This window comes from Pituophis catenifer, unplaced genomic scaffold (genome assembly GCF_029215685.1).
Source record: "Pituophis catenifer annectens isolate HBS135680 unplaced genomic scaffold, rPitCat1.0.hap2 SCAF_1, whole genome shotgun sequence".
Lineage (NCBI taxonomy): Eukaryota > Metazoa > Chordata > Lepidosauria > Squamata > Colubridae > Pituophis > Pituophis catenifer.
The window spans coordinates 222,152,783-222,176,700 of record NW_027256881.1 but is presented as its reverse complement, the minus strand read 5'-3'; the positions used below and the strand labels follow the sequence as shown (position 1 = coordinate 222,176,700).

The 23,918-nt window shown below is 37.5% G+C and overlaps 1 protein-coding gene and 1 pseudogene across 3 annotated transcripts in view; both read right to left on the bottom strand.

The window, feature by feature from the left end:
- The window catches only part of ZNF148 (zinc finger protein 148), a 47,953-nt gene extending 34,732 nt beyond the window's left edge, over positions 1 to 13,221 (bottom strand). For all 3 annotated transcript variants that reach the window (XM_070949568.1, XM_070949727.1, XM_070949648.1), the window contains exon 1: positions 13,074 to 13,221. The gene's annotated coding sequence lies outside the window, so the exon portion shown is untranslated. The remainder of the gene's footprint in view (positions 1 to 13,073) is intronic.
- A 7,164-nt stretch (positions 13,222 to 20,385) lies between these two features.
- LOC139310272 (large ribosomal subunit protein uL22-like) lies at positions 20,386 to 22,297 on the bottom strand (annotated as a pseudogene).
- Positions 22,298 to 23,918: the final 1,621 nt, after the last annotated feature.

The window sequence follows — 23,918 nt, the reverse complement described above, 5'->3', positions numbered from 1 at the left end:
CAAATAATGCTATAATACAGTGGTCTCCAACCTTTCCACCTCGACGGACTGGCAGAGGCGGTGGTGGAGGTGGGTAAGATGGTTTCATGCACATGCATGCACCTCTCTCACAAATGCAGCTTCACAAGCGCACATGTGCATGCGTGCACTCACCCACTACTTCCATGGCCCAGTTCTGAACAGGCTGCAGCCTGGCAAGGGGCCATGAACCGGGGGTTGGGGACCACTGCTATAATACTTTCCACTTACAAGAAATAAATATAGCAGGAATAATGTTGGAATGTGGTAGTGCAGAGGCTTAATGATGCTGTAACTCCTGCCCAGAAATGGTCTGCACTCTGCTGGTTTGAGCCTGGCTCTGTGAGATAGAGTGAGCTCCTGCCCACCCAGCAGTTCGAAAGCATGCAATATTGCAAAAGATAAATGGGTACCACTTTGGGGGAAGGGGAAACCCTAGCTACATTTATGCAAGCAGAGAGCCGAAGCTAGAGCTGGACCTGTCTAGATGTGAGGCATTGCAACACCAGGTGAGGCAAGACTGGCCGAGGAGCCCTGAGGAGTCAGCAACCTGAGTGCCATTAGTTAATTGATATAAAGATAGTTCACCAAGGATGCACAACTGCTGAAAGAATTAACTAGCAATCTAGGCTATCAACACTGCATTGTGTCTAGCATGTGTGGATTTCTCTAGGGTAAATAACAAAATAAACAGCTGGAATAATATTTTGATCCAAGCAAACAGAACAACTAAATATCTTCATCTTTTATGTTGCGACACATATCAGAGAAGGAAAGCCATTGGTAACTATGGTTCCCAAGAATATTTTCAGTGATAGTCTTGATAGGTCAAGCACATCTTAGGTTTACATGGCAAGAAAAGGAAAATTATATTTAACAGTGTTATTTTTCAACAGGCAGTGCAGCTTTAAAGAAATAGTAGCTGAAATTTCAAAAATAGCTGGATACTGAAATAAGGCAGGCAAAAACTAAATTGTATCTATAAGGGAAACTGTTCACAAAACAAGCTAATAGAATATATGTATATTACTCACACATTAAAGGCATATAAACTCCAGTGAGGTAATATATACCTTGGTTTTAAAAAGGGCAACTTTTAAACATAGAATTCTCCCTATTCTCAAAATTATATTCAGCTTCCTTGGGTATTCTTAAAATTTAGCAATATAGTATGAGAAAAATATGCAAATCCCTCATTTATTGTGGCCATACAATAAATGAGGGATTTGTATATTTGTATACAACACCAGTCCCATTTTTTAAAAATCTGTCAAAATATATGGAGGATGTATGATAAAAGCTGATTTATTCAATTATTTGCAAAGAAGTCAAGAGTTGCTTGCATTTTGGCTCAAATGCTTGCAAAATTCTAAACCCCTGCTTCTCTGATGACCACCCCTGCTATATACACACAAGAAGCTTTGCATGATTTAATAAAGCTATTACCTACACAAAGGAACATGAAAATAACAGATTCAGGAAAATGTTGCACAACTTTTAATATTTTCATTGAGATTCCTAAATTAAATTACTGGCCTCTATTATGAAACGTTCAACTGATCTTTTTTTCTGTTGAAATATCAAGGAGGGGATAATTAATCCTTAATCATATTAAATTTTGTGAAAGTGGCTTATAATTTTCTACTTTTATCTCTGGAATTATTTTTCCCACTATAGTCTACATCTTGGGGATTTCCTGGTAGCCGTCCACCTAAGCAACATTTTGCTTTTTCAAGAGGAAGCAAAGTCAACTAAGTATTATTTGACATGAGTTGTGTGTTTATAAATTACTAATAGAAGTATTTGTGTATCTAATATCCCTTCAGTAGAATAGGCTCCATTAACTCCTCTGAAAACTTTATATTCTCCCATCTGTTTTGAAGGTCTCAAGAATCTTCTAAAAAAATTGGAGAATAAAATGAGAGAAACCTAGTGCTACAGTAAATCTTTTACTACCTCTCCTAAATATTATGAGTTGTTGAGTTTATCTAAAAATTACAGATGCTAAGAATATCAATTAGCCAAAGAAAATCTACTGGTATAATTCTAAACTGCACAAATGATATCGTACTTGCAATTTAAGCCAAAAAAAAGATAGGAATTGTTACTATAACTAATTTCATAAAAGCAGAATTTAAATTTGTAAAACAGAAATATTGATATTGTCCAGGTGACACTTTCAGTATATTTTGACTCAATGCCTAGGTCTGCTTGAAGTTAGGCAGATTTCTGCAGCTCTCGAGAAGGACAGAAGGCAGAATTGAGGTTCTGTCCCATCAAAAATTAAACGGAAAGTGTGGCAGACAGATGTAGACTCTGAAGATATCTTTAAAATCAGATGAAACCCTGGGAAGTAGGATCCAGATTGTGTCTGGAGGCTTCAGTTTATAAATGATATAGGAAAAGTGTTATATGGTTGGCTTCAAAATTATTATTTTAGTATATACTTCTATACCTTAGCAATATTAACAAATTTATATCTATTTCTAAGCCATCTTTCTAATATTTGGGATAGATGTACTTTAATAACAATAAAGAGAAAAAATTAGTAATTATAGAAAAAGCATTATATGAAATATTTGCTCTTTTGTTTTTTATGCAGGCCAACAAACAAACAAACCCAGGGTTAAATATATACAGTTAAATCTTCTTATGAAGCAAATCAGTAATACAAGTATCATATTTTAGAGATATCTACAGATATGTCTTATCTACAAGCCCTTTGACTTCAATATAGTAAATAGGTAACAGACAAGAGCATTCTTTTAAAGTTTGCAGGGATTCAGAGGAACCTAACAGTTTTTAAGGCTAATTGAGCAATCCAATATGCTCAATATGCTATCTTCACTTCAAATTAACCAAAACAATGAAAGCTTACAAGTGGAAGTATAAAGAGGAGGTTGAATTATTGATATTTTCTAGAACAAATGTTTTTTGGGAGCTAGAATCATCCTCATGAGACAGCATATACAATTATAAGGAAACACATAAGACAACCCATTTCAAAGATATAAGATTTTAATGCAGGTAGTTCTCAACCTATGATCATAATCCAACATGCCCCAGTCCCCAGAGGAAGTCATGAAGTGTGGAGAACGAATGACTGAGCGGCACTGCAGCGACCGTAACTTTGAAACAGGATCTTAGGTAGCTTTGGGGGGGAGGGGTCTATCAGAACTTCAAATGGCTGCTAGGTGACCAGCTATTAAGCAAAGACTACTTGTAATTAGCTAAATCAGGGATCAGCAACCTACAGCTCTGGAGCTCCATGTGGCTCTTTCACCCCTCTGCTGCAGCTCCGTCACTCAAAATATGCATCATAACCGCCAATGTGCAACACCTACCAGCACGCAATTTATTGAGTTTTTCAACCCCCGGTAGGCCAGCCATGGATAAATCCAAGAAGAGAAAAGTTTCAGAAGAAAACATAATGTTTACTTCAACTACATATGCTAGTTTTGTGGCTGCTCAAGAAATAGTCAGGCACAGGAAGGGTTTTGTGGCTCCCGGTGTTTTCTTTTCTGTTGGAAACGGGTCCAAATGGTCCTTTGAGTATTTAAGTTTGCAGACCCCTGATCTAAATAAACACCAAAATACTTACAAAGTATCTATGTGATCTGTATCACTGTTTCAGCTTCAGAAAAACTAAGAGCTATGATGAGGTCTATTCTTTTATATTTAGAAAATAACAGAATCCATCTAGATCTGTTCACTTTGTGGTGTATATATTGATAACTTCCCTGATATCAGAATAGGACTGAGAGAATAGGGCATAAAAGAACAGAAATTATTGTCCAGAAATTTAGGATGAGCCTTTATTTGGATGAGTGTAACTATTCTGGTAACAATCAAGGCAAGACATACTGAAAAATGTTACAGAAGTTTTTTAAAAATGGTAATGTAGACATTTTATTAAACTTTCTTTGTTGGATAAGAGCCAACAGACTACAGATGGAGTGGATGCCAGAGAATAATTTTTATCTATGGCTGTTTTAGAAAATACCAATGTCTCTGTAAGCTCATTTGCTATTTTAAGAATAACTGGATTTCTCCCACACAGTTGCTAATAGTATACTTTATCCTTATATAAAAGTTATGAACAACACCTTTAAAACAAGTAAACAGTAATTGGGAAACCTGGTTGCCTAAGCAATGAAAAGAAAGGATCTCATCGTTTAGTTGGATTGGGGTTTTTGTGCATGTCATCTGGCATTAACAGTTCTAAAAGCACTTGGCTTCTGATTATGAACTAGACTAGTTCATCTTCAGGAAGATAATGAATGGTTTCACTTTTGATTAGATAATTATCTCCCACCTCTAAATTACCTTTATGGTGTGTGATAATGCAGCTGTGAGTTTCTCCCAAATTCTATTATCTACTGGTAACAAATTCTCGCTGTTTCGGGCTCCTTCATACTACCTATGAGATAGAAGGAATGTACTTGTATGTACAAGTACAAGAATGAGTTTAGGAGAATGGGGTGGAGGGGATTATCTCATAACCATTAATTTATTTTAAATCTAGAAACCAAAACTTCAAAAAGCTAATAAGATATAAGGTAATAGCAAAAGTCATTCAGGGATTATGGTGGGTGGGGGGGAACCTTTTCAAGCCAAAAGTAAAGATTTCAAAAACATGGGACTGTTTTCGTTTTTGGAAAAGGGTAAAAAGATGGGTCTCTAACCAAAGGAAAAGATTTAATCCATAGAGGTGGAATTCAAAGGGGGGATCTAAAATGCAGTGGCAGTGTTCAAGATGAGATTATGAAAAAGAAAGGGAGCTGTGATTTATCCTAGTACAAACAGGTCCCTGAGCTTCTAATCTCCTTCTCACTCCCACCTCTCACCAGAGTCTGCTTTCTTGTCTCCTCAGAAGATCAAAAAGATACGAATGAGGGTCAACAGCTCTCAAAGGCACTGATGGTGAAAGACTGAACAATTTAGACCACCAGGGTCTCATTGTTCTACTGCATTCTGGCAAGAAGACTAAACCAACCTGTGATTGATTTATCTAGTTCTTACCTTTACTGCTTGGAAATGGGGAAGGGGGAAAATTAGATCCATATTAATGTTCTGGATACTTGCTTTGTAACTCACGGTGCCTTTTTTTTTTTTAATTTTAACCCTCTGTGTGCTGCATATAGTAAATATTATGAGATGGCAGCTATACCTTCTTTAAATAAATGGAGTAGTATATAAGGTGATGAATTGCTGAAGTATACAGTACAATGAAGGGATCTGCTTAGTATGCTGTTTAATGTTTCAGCAGGTTGGGTATTTCCATGCCATTTTGCTGACGTGTCAGATTTTCCCAAGCCTTACAGACAGTGATTGAAGGATACAGCTCTCTGAATATTATGCTTACCCTAAGAACTAAGCCATTAAAAATAAGTCCAACAATGTTATGGACAACAATTGTCCATAAATGGAAGTCCTATTTATGCAAAGGAGAGTTCACTTCTGCATCATTTCTTCCAGCACGTGTGTGGGCTCACACCTTTGGGAGGGTTAAGCAGTGGCTCCCTGAATCTTGTTACTCTAAAGCAGGGATGTCAATCTCGATTTCATTGAGGGCCACATCAGGGTTGTGTTTGACCTCGGGGGGGGGGCATGGCCAGGGTGGGAATGGCCAATCCGACATCACTCGTCAGGGGCACCTGTGGGAACCTGAGCATTCTGCCAGAGAAAACGGACACCCAAGTTCCGTTTTCACTGGCAGAGGCACTGCAGGTCTATCCTTCATTGTTTCACAGATCTGGCCCACGGGCCTTGAGTTTGACACCCCTGCTCTAAAATATTTGTGTGATCCCAGACTATTTGCTTCTGATCTTGTCAGAATTTGTTCTTGCCACCTTCCTTCCGTTTCCTCCTCTTTCTTTTCCCTTTTCATAAATGAGCCTGTAGTCTTCCACTGCTTCCATTTATGTTTTGGTTAAAACTGGAAAAAGTCTGTCCCCCCAAATCCCATCCAGGGGTGTTGTCAGTCAATGGTACATTCTAGGAAGCCCTGACAAGATTCATGTGTACTTTGAAGTAACACCTATTTTACTGCTTGGAATTTCTGGTAAAAAGTTCAAAACCTCAGAAATGGGATAAGGTGCACAAGTGTCAGGCAACAGACATGGTGGTAGCTACTAGCCATACAAGTTCTGGAAAGGTGACATACAAGTAAAGAATTAACTGAGTTCTTGTAGGTAAGCTTAGCTATATGCAAAAAGATCATACCAATTGTTTTGTTGATCATTCACAAAGCAAAATCATTACTGGACTAAAGTATCATTCTTTCAAATTTCCCATCACATTTGGGGGTGGGGGGTGGGGTAATTGGGAGAAGAAAAAAGTAAGTTTAACAACTATGAAGTAGACTGTGAATTGAAAATATCTGCCAGAAACCAGATATTACAGCATGCCTTCATGACCAAAAATCTGGTAAATAAACAGATAGACTGTTTTGGGGGCAAGGAAAGGTCATGACAGGGAATGACAGGCTCCAGTTTGAAATCAAGTCAAACTTGGAAAAAAAGACAGCAGTTTCTTGACATATCGTAGATTGGTAATGAAGTCCATATCTCAAGATCCCTGTGGAATGGGAACACCAACTAGAGGTTTAGCATCATAAGAGGTGTAAAAGAAAAAAAACATAACTCTTAGCATCTGCTGGGAAACAAGGCCACCAAAAGCCATTGAACGGGAGATGAATATTTTAAATAGTCCAAAATGTCCACCTTTCTAGCTGTTGTGATGGAGCTATAAAAAGGCCTTCCTTAGAGACTAAGAGAGGAAAGTTCAGTCAGACGTTCTATTGCACTTCTCCCTAATTCCAAGAAAAAGAGAAGAATGAATTGAGGGTAGTGATGGTGGTGGTGGTTCCTAAAGGTTATCTAGTCAAGCTCATCCATATGGATCTGCAGCTGGGGGAGAATTCGCTCAGTGATACAGGGAAGCATGTCTTCCAGCTCCCAATATTTCATGGACCAAGGCCAGTGTTGGAATTAAGGTTGTTCTTAGGAGGCTAGAAAAGGGTCAAGGTGAACAAAATATTTGTGCTGATTGATAGACCATCATCATTTGCTTGTTCTATGAGCTGGAAATTCACGGATTTAAAATAAGGGGGAAATTGTGCCCATCTAATATTCAGTGTATGGATTTGTTCATGTTCTAGAATCCTGTTGTCTGTTCAGACTTTGTTGGGGTAAGATATTCCTTTCAGGAACATGGCACCAATGTTAAAAGGCATCTGTAATTGCTCATCTTAGCTATTGCCTCAAGAAAAAAAAAAGCCCAAGTTTTTCCTAAACTTTGGTAAATCTGATCTATTTCAGACTGTAATGACTTAACACTGGCCAATAATGCTCTTACAAGATTTCAGAGATCTAAACTGAGTCCAATTGGCAATATTCATATGTTTCTGTGCATTATCTTGCAGCACCCAAAATATTTCTGTGATTCTACTATGAAATGTTTATTGTACCTCCTGAAGAATATTGCTCTTACATTCTGTGATGGCATTGATTATATCAATGTTTCTCAGTGTAGAGATCATGTCTCTTTCTAATCCACACATAAACAAAGAAATCATGAAATTATCATCTGAATAATTGCTTTTTGTCTTTGCTGATTTAACTGAATTAAAGAACAGATTAAGGAGGTGGGAGTCAAACTTTCAGCATTATTGTAACTTTTTAAGTATAAAAAATGCAAGCAGAAGGACATTGTCAAACACTATAAAAAGTGACCAGGAGTTTTAAAATAAGGAAATAGCTAAAGAAAATTATGTTCATTATTATTAAATTATTAAATGTTCATTTAATATACATTTGGGGTGGTAGAGATTGTTTTTTTTCCTAAAGCAATCAATGTTTATGTCAATTTATAAAAAGCATAACAATAATTTCATCTGATGAAAAGGATATTAATAATAAAATTGTAAGAGTTGTTCTTTTACTGCAAGGATGTCACTTTACCATTATATAATCTATTCCAGTGAGGTCAATGCAATTAAAAGGACAAGCATTTAGCCATCCTTATTTGTGAAATTCAAGTACTAATTAAACATTCTGAAATTGTATTTCCCATTATTGACAAATCTTTCCCATAATTCCACCACAAAATTTAGATGGACATGTCCATTAAATTATCAGAAGTTGAATTCAAGGAAATTGAAAGAAAGATATGAAAGAATCTGACTTCCATCTTCCATCAGAGACAGAAAGAGAGAGAGAGAAGGCAAGATATATTTTTTAAAAACCATGAAACCACGCAATCATTACTTTTCAGATAAACATTATAGACTTCCACAAAAAGTCACAACCTTAACCCTTTTGAAAGCTACGTCAACATAATGACATCAACCTAACCCAAAGTTACAGATCCGCCAGTCTCAAAGAAATCCACAGAAGAAGCAAAGAAGTAAAGCCAGAGTTTCTCTCCCAGAAACAATTGTAACATTTTCAACATTGCAATCTGAAAAAGAAAATTTCCCAGAACCATTACTGATGCTTCAGTATCTACTTGTTTGCAAAAGTAACTAATAATTAAGAGTAAAATTCAAGAGATCATATTTTTTTATTCAAGATCTCTAGGTAGCTCTGCTTAAATTACTTAAATCAATTTAAATAATGCAAATTTACAACTTTAACTCTTAAAAGATAATCATGAAAATATCTTTAAAATATAGATAAATGCTATCTACAAGATTTAACTTTTCTTTATGTGTAGCAACAGACCCCAACTGTATAAATTAGATATAGCCTGGCTAGGTGGCTCAGTGGCTAAGACACTGAGCTTGTCGATCAGAAAGGTCCGGCAGTTCAGCGGTTCGAATCCCTAGTATAGGTCTCCTGCATGAGCAGGGGGTTGGACTAGATGACCTCCAAGGTCCCTTCCAACTGTTACTGTTACCTGATATACATAAAAATAAATTCAGCATAAATTATATTTCATTTTCATACATTTTGCACATCATGTTTCATTCAATTAAATGCAACTGACTCATTTTGCACAGTAGAAAATATTTTTAATTTCTAGTAAACTGGAAAGTAGAGAAATAAAATTATCTATAAACAAACACATTTAATAGAGGTCAATAGTACATTACATCAAAACCTGAAAAATATGACAGAACTCACAAAATATTGTTACTAAGCCTCAAACTTAGAGTTGACATTTCCATAATTTTTTAAATTATTTTGAAACTTTATTTAAGAGTACTCTAGTTTATAATCTGAACATTTTTTCTCTTGTTATGTCCTACAATTTACATGCACAAGGTACTTTTACATAAGACTTCTATTATAAAATTGCCCCATCTGTAGAATGATACACAATTTCTTCTTTGGGAGAAGAAATGGTGAAAGTGAAAGCAGGTCCACTAAACACAAATAGATGACTCTTTGTAATTCCTCTCCAGAGAAAGAAAGAACTTGAGATCACCTACAGATGTTCCACCAGACAGTTGTTCCTCATGAGAAGACCGTAAGACAAAGATCTTCAGATCTAGAGCTCTGGGAGATAAGGGGAAACCATCTTCTCTTAAGGACACAGGGTTCCCACACTTCCTTTTCTAATCACTTTCAGAAATTGCTTATTAACTGCTTTTCAGCTATTAGGCACTTTTGAATCAACAAGTTTTGTAGCACTAGGTGAGCTTCCTTCAATTCTTAGTGAAATAAACTTAAAAACAAGTTTAAGAACTTAAAAAAAATATTTGAAATGCAGCTAAAGGGTGATTAGAACTTTGATTTTGGAAAGTTACAAACACATGGATTAGAAATAAGATTTTGGAGTTAATTATAAGAATCCTTCTCATAGGAAAATGCTCTCATTTTGAATCTTTTTTTAAAAAAATTATATGATGTAACTTTGAAGGTTGGACACGAGAGGGAACCAGAAGAAACTAAAGATTATAATTAAAGGAGAAAAACATTTAAATTTGACTTGCAAATACAATATCTTAATATATTGAAGGATATTTTTGAACAATGATTCTAGAAGTTAATTTTAAGAGTGTCTGTCTCTATAGATAGACTGTGTTTAAATATGTGATGGAAAAGGAACAAGTTTTACTGGACAAGTTTGAGACTGATTTGAAAGTAGATTTAAAAATGACAGGCTATAAGAACGATATGGAAAAGATGCCGTACTGGATATACAACTGAAAACAGATGATGTCTTAATAGTTAAAAAGGGATGTAGAAATACAAGTCAAAAGAGTGTCTTGGATAACTTTCGAATCTCAGATTTATAATACTGATTTGTTAAAGCTTTGAAGAATCTTGTGAGAAGGGATAAAGACAGAATGAAAAGAAAAATCAAGTTCTAAGACATTATTTGAATGGATTAAAAGTCAATGTTGTTAAAAGTAAAAGGAAAGAATATAAAATTGGTTTATTTGATCAAGGTTAAAATAGATATGTTGTTGTCTCTGGTAATTAATACACTTTTGTTAATCAGAATTGAATGACGAGTCTTTAAGGATCTGTTTATGGAGAAGAAATAGGATATGGGAAGAAGAGATGTTTTGTTGTAATTTAAAAGAAGTAAGAAGTTATTAAAATTGTTTATATTTGTTATGCAGAAGGGAAAATCATTTTACATATTTTTTTCTTTACTGTGATCTTATTTCTTATTTCCTTTCTACTCTATTTTTTCTTTTCTGCAATTTTTTATTTTATTCTTGAATTTTTTTGTTTGTATTAGTTTTTCTCTTTTTAATTGTAATTTTTAGTAAAAACTGTTATATATAAAAAGAATATTTTCTGATATCCAAAAATAACATCATCTTCTGCTGTAACATTCATTTCCTTTCTTTCCTTAATGCAAAAACAAAAAATCAAGATAAGATGAAATTTTGGTTATTAGAGTTGAGAGCTATCAGTCTGAAATTATCTTTATTCCAATATATTATTTATATCAGAATGTTGCCAGAGTTAACATATGGCATAGAATAATCATTAAGAGATTTAGAAGTCATTAGTGATATTTAGGTATGTCTCTACTTAAGTTGGGTCTGAATACTCTATCTAGTCTACAAGTATTTTTGATGGAAAGCAAATATTTTGATAATGAATGAGTTTTGTCATTATCACAATTCATTATGGAGACATTTTTCAGATTATTCCCATGTGAGTAAACAGGAAACTTGATGCTACTGAAAATGTTCTCCTATGAAGATTTTTACAGATGACTTAACAGGTAGCTATAACCACGCTGATAAACATTTCCTGAAAAATATGTTTAAGCAATTCCAATATCCTCCACTGAAATATTTTTACATGCACTTCCAGGGGGAATAACACTTATTAGAAATGCTCCTATGTTTTAGGTGATCTTAAGCATAGGATTTGCTTCAGCATGTTTTATGGCTTAAAAACATGTCTATACTGTATGTGATTCTTTCAGAGATGTGTTTCTACCACAATACCTTAACCTAGGATCATCCTACTGTCTTTCTACTCATGCAGAGTTTTCTCTGAATAATAATAGTCTGGGATCTGTAAATGCTTGTTTGAATTGTGGCAAGTAGTCATTTTCAATTCTACATGTAAATAAATAAATGCAAACAATTATGTATAGAGCATTACATCTTAGCTGTTTAGCTGGACATTTCTACTCATAAGTAAGCTCCCAAACATTTTATCATCTTCATCTTATAAAGTTAAAAATAAATTACAGAAGTCATATCATTGGGGTATATAGCCATCCCAAAAGTAAAGATGCCAAGTAGATGGGCTCAATTATTGTCAGTGTTTCTTACTTTCAAAATATAATCGTGAAAAGGAATGTCATTTAATAGTACAAGAAAAAAAGACAAAAAATGGCAGTTATGGGAACGAATTTATTTCTGGATTCTGGATCACCCTTTTTGCATCCCAATGAACATTTATTAAAAAATAATTGCCACCGAGATTAAGCAGATTTGATTCCCATGCACACCTGCATAGGCATGCAGCCTCCATCTATGTTTCTGAAGGTCTGTCTCCAAAGAGATGAGAATTCCTCACTAAACAGCAAAAAGAAGTCAGATACTGCTATTCTTGAATTATTTATTTTCAAGGTATTCTGAATCTAAAACCTTTTTTTTAAAAAAAAAAAGTGGGGGGGACTGCTTCTGCAGGATGGCTCACTCATCTTTTATCCCCCCCCCAAAAAAAAATTCAGAATAAGTCAAAACCCTATCCGAGAATGGATTTCACAGATTAGGGAAGTTGCGACATATATATATGTCTTCTTAAATTATATCTTCTTAAGATATATATATCTGTCAATCCCTTTGTCTGTTATGTTGAGCAGCCTGTATCCAAGATCCGAGGGAACTCTTTGGCTAAACAGGAAGCAGCTAGAGTTGGGGCTTGACCAGGTTGTCAATCTTTGCATTCAAGGGGGTTACGATCGGGGGGGGGGGTTCATTCTTGATAGCCAGGACCGTATTATAGAGACTACCCATTCGAAGGGCAACCACCTTTTTGTAGTCCTAACTTTCCAAACTGGAGCCAGAGAAACAAGGGGGGGGGGGGAGCAATCGTCTTGGGCCAACGCGACAGGAATGCTTCCTACCTAGGGGTGGACCGGCCCTACAAGTCCCTTTGTCTGCCGGGGTCCTTCCTCCAGCCCGTTTCCAAGAAGAAGGCCCCCCTCGGTCGAAGCAAGAAAGTGGGGTGGGGGGGGCAAGCCTACCAGAGGTGACCTGCCTGCCCACCCACCCAGGGAGCCCCCTTCCTTTGTTTGTGTGTCTTTCCTCGCTTTTGCCTGCCTCACCAAAGAGCCGAGGAAGAAACGGAGAGCTCCGGCGAGGCCTGCTTAAGGTTGCCCAGGGCCGGGAGACACACTTCACCTTTCTGCAACTGCAGGCCCCGGACAAGCGGGGTGCCAAGCAGGGAGTCCTTAGCGAACGTCGGGCCCGACGCGGGTGACCCCGCCCGGCACCCAGGAGGCCACTAAGGCCCCACCGGCGGGGCAAGAGGGGGCGCCCGCCGACCCCCCCCCCTCCCCGCCAAACCGCCGGGCCCGCTTTGCGCTCCGGCTCCCTCGCTCGAAAGGGGGGGGGTTGTCCTTACCGGCGGCCCAAAACGGCGGAGTGAAGGGCGGCGGCGGCGGCGGCGACGGCACGACCGGCGACAGGAGGAAGAGAGGAGGTGATGAGGGGCTCAGAGCCCCCAGGCCGCCGGTAGGGCTGCAGCCCCGGGCACCATGATGGCGGCGGCGGCGGCAACTGCAGAAGCGGCGGCTTCTTCCTGCAAGCTGCGGCGGCTGGCGGGCACCAGGCCGGTCGGGAAAGCGCAGCCGCCGCAGCCTCCTCCTGGCGGTGACAGCGACGGGCCGAGCCAGAGAGCAGCGCCGCCGCCGCCGCTACCGCCGCGGTGCAGCTTGGGAAAGAGCCGCAGCATCCGAACCCGCCGCCAGGCTCGACGAGAAAGGCTCTAGGGCTGAGGGGGCGAGAAAAGCGCGGAGACCACCCGGGGACCGTCACTATAACCTCGGGAGGTCTCGTTCCTGCGTGGCCCGAGCTTGTTCTTCACCCCCACCCACCCCTTCTCGGCCCCGGCGTTGGCTTCTGTGGCCGGACCACGGCTGAAAATCCCGGCCGGGAAGGAAAAATGAGGAGAGAGCAGGTGGGATGCGTTGCCGGGAGGTGAAAGGAAGCCGCCCTGGATATTCCCACGGAGGAGCGGTCCTCCACGTGGAACCTGGGCACCCCCGAGACCTTTCAGAGGGTCCGCGAATAAATCCAGTAAATAAACAGTGTAAAAGTTCTCCCCTTTTAATCCCTAATCCAGTAAATAGCGGCGGATGCCACCCACGTCAATCAAAGGTTTTGGGCATCCTCCATGGTTTTTAAGAAGGTAAAGAGACCAAAAAGTCGGAGAATGCAAGTAGAGAAGTATCCGCGGCGCCTATTAAGACACAACGGTCTCGGTTAGCAAAGCCAACACCCGCATTTAATACCGGTAGGTTGCTTGGGAAGCAAGGAAAAAAAAATCGGTTGTGTGAACCATAATTGCGATCAGCATGAATATATAGGACAGACACTCCAACCTAGGGATGATTCAGAAAAAAAACATTTATCATTAACTTTTCTTATTGACAGAATTTGAGGGAGTGTGACCCTCTTGTATTTTTCCATAGCTTCACTGATATTTTTTTTTTTGTGGAAAACACACATTTCTGCACACCCAATCCATTAAGGAAGGAGAAAGTCAACCCTACTATATATTTTGGATAGTACTATCTGGGAGCACCTATCCCATGCATTTTGATATGTGAGGGAATAATCACCCTTTGTTTATGAATGGGAGAGGCAGAATATGCATTAGTCATTTGTGTCCCAACACAAAAGAAAAAGTTCTAATAGTTTATAAAACAGGAAAAAAGCAAATTTCTATCCTGAAGTAAAGAGATGCAGAAGACTATATGTGTGTACATGTTTTACAAAAGGAAAGCATTGTCAAAGATGACTTGAAAGCAGTAAGAGGGGGCTGGGATTTAGGGAGGTGGAAAAATCTACCACAGCTGCAGAGTTTTCTCTGAAAATGCTCTGTTCTTAATAGCATCATTTTTTTTCTTGGTGTCCTGGCCAGACAGCAAGGCCTCAAATAGTAGTTTTGTTCTTAGGGATGCAAGCAGTCTTTCAGATACTAAGTGCAGCCCATTAAAGGCTTAAACTGGCACTTTAATTTGCTGGCAATTAATTGGATATCAGTATAACATGTGCTGACTGCTTTGCTCTTACAGTATTGATCATTTAGTGGCTATATTTTTAACCACTTGCAATTTCCAAATCATTTTTAAAGACACATGTTCAAAAATCAGAAGTGCAGGCATGTATTCTTTAATAACAGGAATACAAGCATACCAGCAGCCACATTGCATTCACTTTAACTATTCCTCATAAATTATTCCTTCCTGGCCCTTCATCCTTATCCTCTGGACATGCTTTTTTGGCAACAAATCATCTTAAAATGCACATGTCTGGAAATGGATGTAATTTTATTTGTTTGAATAAAAATACCCACAGCAGGGATAGTATGTCCCTAGCCACTTTATGTTGCCACTATAGCAACATCAAATCTGTCTGTATTTAATGATTATCATCACACCAATGAATAGGTGACATAAGTTGTTAGCGTGGAAATCCTCAGGGACAGTATAACTCTAAAAAACCAAAGAAATTACTTTAAGCTTTGTCAATATCTGTTTAAAGTTATCTCATTTATTCATTAATGACATTTATAGTCACCCAACTCCAATAATGTAATTTTGGATACAGAAAAAAAAAAAAAAGACCTCATTCACATCAAATGCAATGGGCGGTGACTATCCATCATAACTGGAAGAAAAGGCAGACTTGAACTTTTTATGTGAATTAATCTAAAACAATTACAGTTCTTATTGCTTACTCACTTTACTTGCCTTACTTACTTTATAGGTACCTTACCACCACGCCTTATTTTCCCTTCCCCCATATACTTATATGACAAGTATAGTCAAATTTTTATTATGATCATTGACCAACTATAGTGGGATATAACCATTAAAAAGAAGCATAAAGGTTCTAATGTACCAAGAGTGAAAACAAAAATCTAAAATTATACAAAGTTAGAAGTTATATAAATTATAAGTTAAAAATTAAAAGTATGTATAAAAAGTGAGAATCTGCAAGGAGTTGTGGGAGCATTAGATGGGTGTAAGGGAGCATTAAAAGTTAGAATGTGGAAGACTATATCAAGTTATAAAATACTCTAATATGCCAAACTAGCACCCATTAGCTGTAATTTATATAGTTGAGCACAGATCATCATGCAATGAATTTTGAGCACTTCTGCATAGAACATGGTAATATTGTATGTTGGATTGGTATCTGAAAGCAACAGGCTTATGAAAAATTATCCTGTGTGCCCTGGGTATTTATGTATAATGATAAGATGAAACGAGAGTACAGATATCTCTGTAATACAGGCACTGGAGAAACAAGTCCTGTTGGTTCTATGGTATATATCCAGAGCCATAGAAATAGACTAATGGAATAGGAATAGGAATAATAGGAATAATAGGAATAGGAATAATAGGAATAGGAATAGGAATAGGAATAGGAACAGGAAAAGATAGGATAGGATAGGATAGGATAGGATAGGATAGGATAGGATAGGATAGGATAGGGATAGGATAGGATAGGATAGGATAGGATAGGATAGGATAGGATAGGATAAAGAATAGAATAGAATAGAATAGAATAGAATAGAATAGAATAGAATAGAATAGAATAGAATAGAATAGAATAGAATAGAAGAATAGAACAGAACAGAACAGAACAGAACAACAGAATAGAATAGAATAGAAAATAATAGAATAGAATAGAATAGAATAGAATAGAATAGAATAGAATAGAATAGAATAGAATAGAATAGAATAGAATAGAATAGAATAGAATAGAATAGAATAGAATAGAATAACAGGGTTGAAAGGGACCAACCCCCTGCTCAGGCAGGAAACCCTATATACCATTTCAGACAAATGGTTGTCCAATCTCTTCTTAAAAACTTCCAGTGTTGGAGCATTGTGTTTACATATCATATATCATACCATTTTACACACCATTCCAGGAAAGATCTCTTGCCTTAACCTGGAAGATTATTTAATTTTATATTTAAACAAGCATTCAATATGGGAAACCCCAAAACGAAAACCACAGCTTAAAACTCCAATGTAAGGAGCAACAAAAATTGATTAACAATTAAAAGCTTGGTTAGAGCAATTCATCTTTAGTCCCAAAGGTGCTTTTTCAAGAGGCAACTGGACTTTGTTTTTTCTTTGAAGACGTTTCACTCCTCATCCAAGAAGCTTCCACAGCTGAAGAAGCTTCTTGGATGAGAAGCGAAACGTCTTCAAAGAAAAACCAGAAAGTCCAGTTGCCTCTTGAAAAAGCACCTTTGGGACAACCATGATCTGGATAACTGAGAATCTCCATAGACAATTCATCTTTAGGTTTTCTCAACACCAAAAATGTTATGAGCAGGAAGCATTTGACAACCAGTGCAGGCTTTCGGTACAGACATCATATCTTTTTTGCCTTTTGCAAAATAAAAGCACTATTTGCAACTTCTGGATATTTTTCAAAGGTTGTCCTAAATAGAGCACACTAAAATAGATGAGAACTACTAGTAGATCCATCTGATTTGAGGATTGCAATTTGCCCCATAGCCAAACTACCATAGCCAGAGTAAATTCAGGAACAGCTATAGCTCAAGAAATACTCCCAGAGTATTTATTTTCAATTTCATCCCACCTATTTGCTTTCTGGTCAGTGTACAAAATTCTTCATTAGGGTGATGAGGAGCCTGGTGTGCCCAAGTTTTTAAAGAAACTATTCGCATTTTATTGTGCCTTAAATTATCAAAAACCTTGGTACAATCTTAGATATGTTCTTGGGGTTTCTCTGCAGTTCCTAAGATCCATCAGATATTAACAATCTTAAAATCTTGGATCCCACCAGGTAGACAGGAGTCAAACACACATAGTCCTCAACGTACAACCACAATTGAGCCCAAAATTTCTGTTAAGTGAGTTTTGCCCCCATTTTATGACCTTTCTTTCCACAGTTGCTAAGTGAATCACTGCAGTTGGTAAATTAGTAATCTGATTGTTAAGTGAATCTGGTTTGCTTATCAATTGTTAAGTGAATTGACTTTGCTTATCAAAAGGTTGCAAAAGGTGGATCACATGACCTTGGGACATAGCAATGGTCATAAGTATGAATCCATTGCCGAGCTTATAAATTTTGGTCACACAATCATAGGGATACTACAATGGTTGTAATTGTGAAAAATGGTCATGTCACTTTTCTCAGTGCCATTGTAACTTTGAACGGTCACTAAATGAACTGTTATAAGTCGAGGACTACTTGTGTTTGACTCCTGTCTATTTAAAAAGCTATTAAAAAAAAATCTAGGGAATTTAAATTGTTGCAATATGAAGGTCTGGTTTCCAGCATATGCAATACACTAATCACCCAATACATAAACCAACATAAATCACATTAAGCTCTAATGACTTGTGAATCTGTGGACTTTGTGCAGGTCCAGAGTGTCTTAGGAAAGAAAGGGAGATAAATACCTATTGAGTACAGAAGAAAAAACTTATGTAGATATTATTTGAGGTGACCTTCCTACAGGGGGAAGCGATAATAAGAATGTGTTTTAAATGGCTTACTGAAATGGGAATGGTTTTCTCTAAAAATAATGGCCTTCATCTTTAGCCTCACCAGTTTAGCTTTCTGCAAAAGCGTGCATTGTTCGGAGTGCTTATGCAAGCAAAAAGACAAACATATCTTCAATAATAATAAAGGATTGCTTTCCAGATGTGCCCGTGTACTCTGTAAAGATCTTTTCACTTCACTCATAAGTCTGATTAAAGAGTGGGGGGGGGACCAGAAAAAGGTTTTCAGAGATGATGCCATGTAAATATGAGACCATTGCAAAAAGGGAACAAAGCCAGCCATTTCATAAAGTACACTACACTTCCCTTATGTCCTTGAACAGCAGAATGGTTCATTGTCACCGTTTTAGAAGATTCATATTGCTTGAGAGAATAAGGGAAACAAAGCGGTAAGGAATATGTCATTAGTCTGCTGAAATATAAAAGACCGCTCTTTTCTGCTAAGTTGTGTTGCTTATTTTCAGTTTTGTTTCCCTTGAGACATGCCTTTAACAAGATACCTTAAAGTCAAGCTGGCCATGAAAAAAATAATCCCTTACATGTACTTTCTTTTAAAGGAGAGTTTGGTCAGTGTATTTAAGCAGGGAATAGGGAATAAGCCATTGTTAGGTGGTTAGAGCATCACATCTTAATTTGCTTTTAAACTAAGATCAGAAATTCACATAGACTAGGAGAAGATCAGGAAGCAACTGAACAGAATGATGTCTGGTTTAGTTCTTGGCCTAAGAGAGGCCACTCTTTTTTCCCAAGCCTACATCATCTCGACCTTTTCTCAAATTTGTTTGGAAGCCTATAGTTAAGTTAGATTGCAGGGAAATTATGGTTAAACCACTGGTGCGAAAGTTAGCAGGCCCATAATCTTCATGTCTCGATTCTTCCACCAATTTCTCTCCCAGGATTCAGCAGCACACGACTGCTGCCATCTTCTCTTCCAAGATTTTGTAGAATAAAACTGGTTTGCTTAATGAGCAGCAATAGCTAGTTGATATTGAGAGCTAAGAATAAAATTCACACTTACCTGCCCTAGAGGACTAAAATCCTCACCTTTTCCACTGAGTTGACTACAACCTTGACATAACCAACAGATTAGTCATTACTGGTCTGCATCTGCACTTCCTTCTGACCATTTTTTCTCCTGTATTTCCAGCAGCATCAAGAGTATGTACAAGTAGTCCTCAACGTACGACCACATTTGAACCTAAAATTTCTGTTCCTAAGGGAGGCATCTGTTAAGTGAACTTTGCCCCTTTCTTGCTGAAGTTGTTAAGTGAATCACTGCAGTTGTTAAATTAGTGACAAGGTTGTTAAGTGAATCTGGCTTCCCCATTGACTTTGTCAGGTCACAAAAGGTGATCACATGTCCCTGGGACACCGTCATAAATGTGAGTCAGTTGCCAAGTGTCTGAATTTTGATCGCATGACTGGGGATGCTGCAAGAGTCATAAGAGTGAAAAATGGTCATAAGTCACTTTTTTACGTGCCACTGTAACTTTGAACGGTCATTAAATGAACTGTTGTAAGTGGAGGACTACCTGTATAAAACATTTTTTGTTGAGGAAGAAATAGATGGCAAAAGCTTCTGTGAGAAACAAAAGCCCTATGAAATGTATTTCAGCCTTCTAGCATGAGATCAATTTATCAATGTTTTGGGGCAGTAAATGCTTGGGATATATACAGAAATTAATTGGAGTCCCCAGAAATGTATGACAAAACAAACATCTTGAAGGATGCCACCAGAGGCCTTGTCATTGTTACTGTTGCAGTGGGTTTACATGCTACCCCTCCTGAAACGGGCTGCATGCATATTGATAACTCTTGTTAACTGTATTATGTTTGTATTGTGATTGTAGAACATAACTCTCGTAACTGGAGGAGATATTCCCATCTTGAATTTGCATGTTAGATGCCAAAGTTATGTGTTTATGGCCTAAAGGAGAGGTCATATTTATTGGGACTTACTCCTTTTTTACTTTTTTGTAATAATTTTTTATTAAGGTTTACAAATACAGAGATAAAAGACTAATGCAAACTAAGAAAGAGAAAAAAGTAAAGAGAAGAAGAGCCATGCAATGAGATAAATAAAAAAGAATCAAAGATATATAAACGATGATTTCCAGCCAGACAAGTATAAACAACTTCAGTAACTTAACACCATCTCTAATACTTCAATAAAAAAACAAAAGATTTCTTCTTCTTCTTTTGAGCAACTTCTTCTTCTGGTTTAGGGACAATCTGCTCCTTTTCTGTGAGGATCATTTCAATGTGGCAGGGAGAACTCATGTATGGATTGATGCCCCCGTGAGCTCGGTAAGTGCGCCTCCGTATTTTGGGGGCTTTGTTAACCTGGATGTGCTCATTTACCAGAGACTCAACATCTAGACCCTTCAGTTCAGCATTACTCTCCGCATTTTTGAGCATGTGCAGGAGGAACTCAGCACTCTCTTTTGGCCAACGGCCCTGGGTCTAACCCCACTGCTTGGCCTGTGCACATCTGCCAACACTACCGTTGTAACGCCGGAATGGAACGCACTGCTTCTTCAGAGTCACATCCTTTAAATATTTGGTGGCCTTCCAAATGTGCATCCTCTTGATAACTTGGGCAGTCTCGCGTGTGTTCTTGAAATGGACCCGAAGGTTGGAACCCCTGGACTTGCATGATTTTGTGGGGTTCTCTGGGTTGAGTATTTTCAAAGCTCACCTGAAGACGGCCACTACCGCCGGGAAAAAAGCAGACTCCTTTCTCATCCCAAGGACTGTTCTTGCTTTTCAGTAGCATGGTGCTGGCCGATTTCCAGGCCTTACCTTTTGGTTTGCACAACAGTCCCTACCTCCACAAAAGCATCTCGTAAAAGCTTGTCATGCTGGGATTCCATATAAGATAGGTTTAGCTTTTGTATCTCCATCAAAGCTTCTCCAGTGGAATACCATTTAATCAATGACACAGTTGATGATAAATACATTGACCCTTATCTTTCCACCCTTAAGAAGCTGGATTTAGCTATTAGATTATGTCTGCTCTACAGGTTAGACTAGACCAGGCACATCAGCAGTGGAGCACCTGCATGATCGGCAGAGCAATAGCCTCTTCAAAGAGTCATTTTCATTTATCTTCTGCTTAAAACAGAAAAAGATGAAGAAGAAAAAGAGCATTTCCTGCCTACTTATATCTAAACAGAAGGTCCTACTAATGTCTCTGTGCAATGAACTCTGAATGGGTGCCGAAAACCAAGAGGTGGTAATATCTAGATTACCTAGGCTGATCGTATTGACTTTGAATTCTTGTATATACATATTCCTCAGTCAGTATCATCAGTCTTCGTTGGCACTGAACTGGCACTGCAATATTGAGTGTAAAGAGTTCTTCACTGAAGTTATTGAGGCAAGCTGCATATATAAATAGAGCAGGAACATGATTTAACAGGAATTCCATCTGCTCTTTTATATCAGCATCCATATTGCATCTATTCTTTTCAAAGTGCTGTAATCCTTACACATACTGTTCACATTCCCAAATCCCAAATTTTTAAAAGAGTGACAAGCATTGACCATGCTATATACATCAAAAAATCTACTTTTCCAATCGTATAATTTCCATAAAACATGAGCCAGAAAATAAGCTATTGTGGCTTCTGGGTCAGCTCTCAGATTATTACATGTTCTTTGTTGAAAAGCTCTTAAGTGGCCTCTTATTCAAGCACAGCAATATTTTTAAAAAAATCCAGACAACAGCATTTTATCTAAGTGCTTGCACAAGAATAAGGGGAATGTGCATCACGTTTTTTAATTCAAGCTTTGAAGTGAATCAAAACGTACATTTATAATTCCCTGGAATTTCACATAGTATTTTACTGGTTGGGAAAAGCAGGAAAGGGGCCATTCTGAAAAAATAACCAATCCAAAATCCTAGGCATTTGGAGCTACTGTAGTTGTATTTCATGGATCTTTATATCAAAAAGATGTGAAATTTTCAGCCATGAATCCCTCCCAATACAACTCTTAACATACCTGATACTAAGAGCCTCTTTTTTCCTTGGCTGTTGTTAGGTTCTTTGGAAATTAAACCAACCATAGCTACTCTTACAAGCCAGATTCTAAATCCATATTCAAAGAGAAAACACGATGGATGTAGAAGAGGGGGGCGGAAACTATGTTTGTAGAAAATAAAAATCATTGGTGAAATGTGGATGAAGCTGCTTTGAGCAAAAATTTGGGGTTGATTCCTGTATTTACATAAAAATCAAAATAGCTATGCAATTACTACCTACTTTCCTCTTTGGAACATATTGGTTACATACCATATGTTCCTCTTTGAGAACTTTGGTCTTTTGAATAGAAAGAGCCTTGAAAGTTTACTAGGCCACAGACTACAGAGTAGATTTTAAAATACAAATTGATTTCCTTATTACTTAGGTTCAGGTGTTATAGTTGTTACAGTTCTATATGCATAGTCAATCACAGAAAGTTACATTGGATGAAATCTGATCTGCGACATGACCAAATTTTGTTGGTTCTGGAAATGCTAGCTTTTTCTTCCAAAGTGACCTTTATTTTTTAAATAAAAAAGCCTTGACTGCACGGCTAAATTCTGTATATTCACTAGAGGGTGCTATATAAACATTTTTGCCTAAGCAAAATGTATCAGGTACAAATAGTGATACTATTCTGGCTGTATTAGGAATTTCTAATTATCAAACTTTGCTTCACTTAAGAATTGAAAATTTAACATATAAGCACAGTTAAATAGTTTTTTCAAGCCATATTTTAATCTATTGAATGGGATTATGGAGAGACTTGTGCTGCATTAACATGTATTTGGATTTATCTGTCTTTCCAATGATCAATCGTTCAAGGAAAACAAAGATTTGCTTGTACACCATATAGACAACTACCTAGATTAAGGTGACCAGACGTCCCGCTTTTGGAGGGACAGTCCCGCTTTTGAGCAATTTGTCCCGCGTCCCGCGGCGTTTCAAAAAAGTCCCGATTTTTCTTGAGACCCAGCTGATGGCTAGAAGAAAAAAAAACTGTTTAAACTCTTGCCCGGGGCTTCAAAGGGCCGCCCTACAGGCAATCAGTGTAAAGCAGTTTTTTTTTCCCCTAGCTAAGCTTCAGAAACGAAACCGAAACCGAAACCAGGGTCTTTGGTGCAGCGTGACAAAATGAGGCAGAGAGAGATTTATTTTTATTTTTATTTTTCCTCCCCAAAAAAGGTAGGTGAAAAACTGCAAACAATGGGAAATTTAGGAGGAGATTTCAAGATTTTAAAACACAAAGGAAAAAAAGCTGTATTTAACTAGGGAACTGTAATAATTGAGATACTATTAATTGTATATTGTGTTGAAAGCAGAAATGGTTAAGTTGTGGTTCGGAGGAATATATGGGAGAAATTATTTGGTTTATTATTATTGGTAAATATAATTAATTGATTTGTAAGAAATTGGATTGCATGGAAATAATTGGAATATTCATGTTCATATTGATTAATATACAAAAAAGATAGTTTTATAACTAATTGATTTATATTAAAATGTTGAATTTGTATTAAACAACTGTATTACATAATTACATAATTAAACAATGTGAGGATGGATATAAAAATAGATGATAATGGGAAGGGGTATAATATAGAATAGAAGGGAAAAATTGAATTTGATTAAGATTAGAGATGAGGATGAAGGGTAATATTGGTT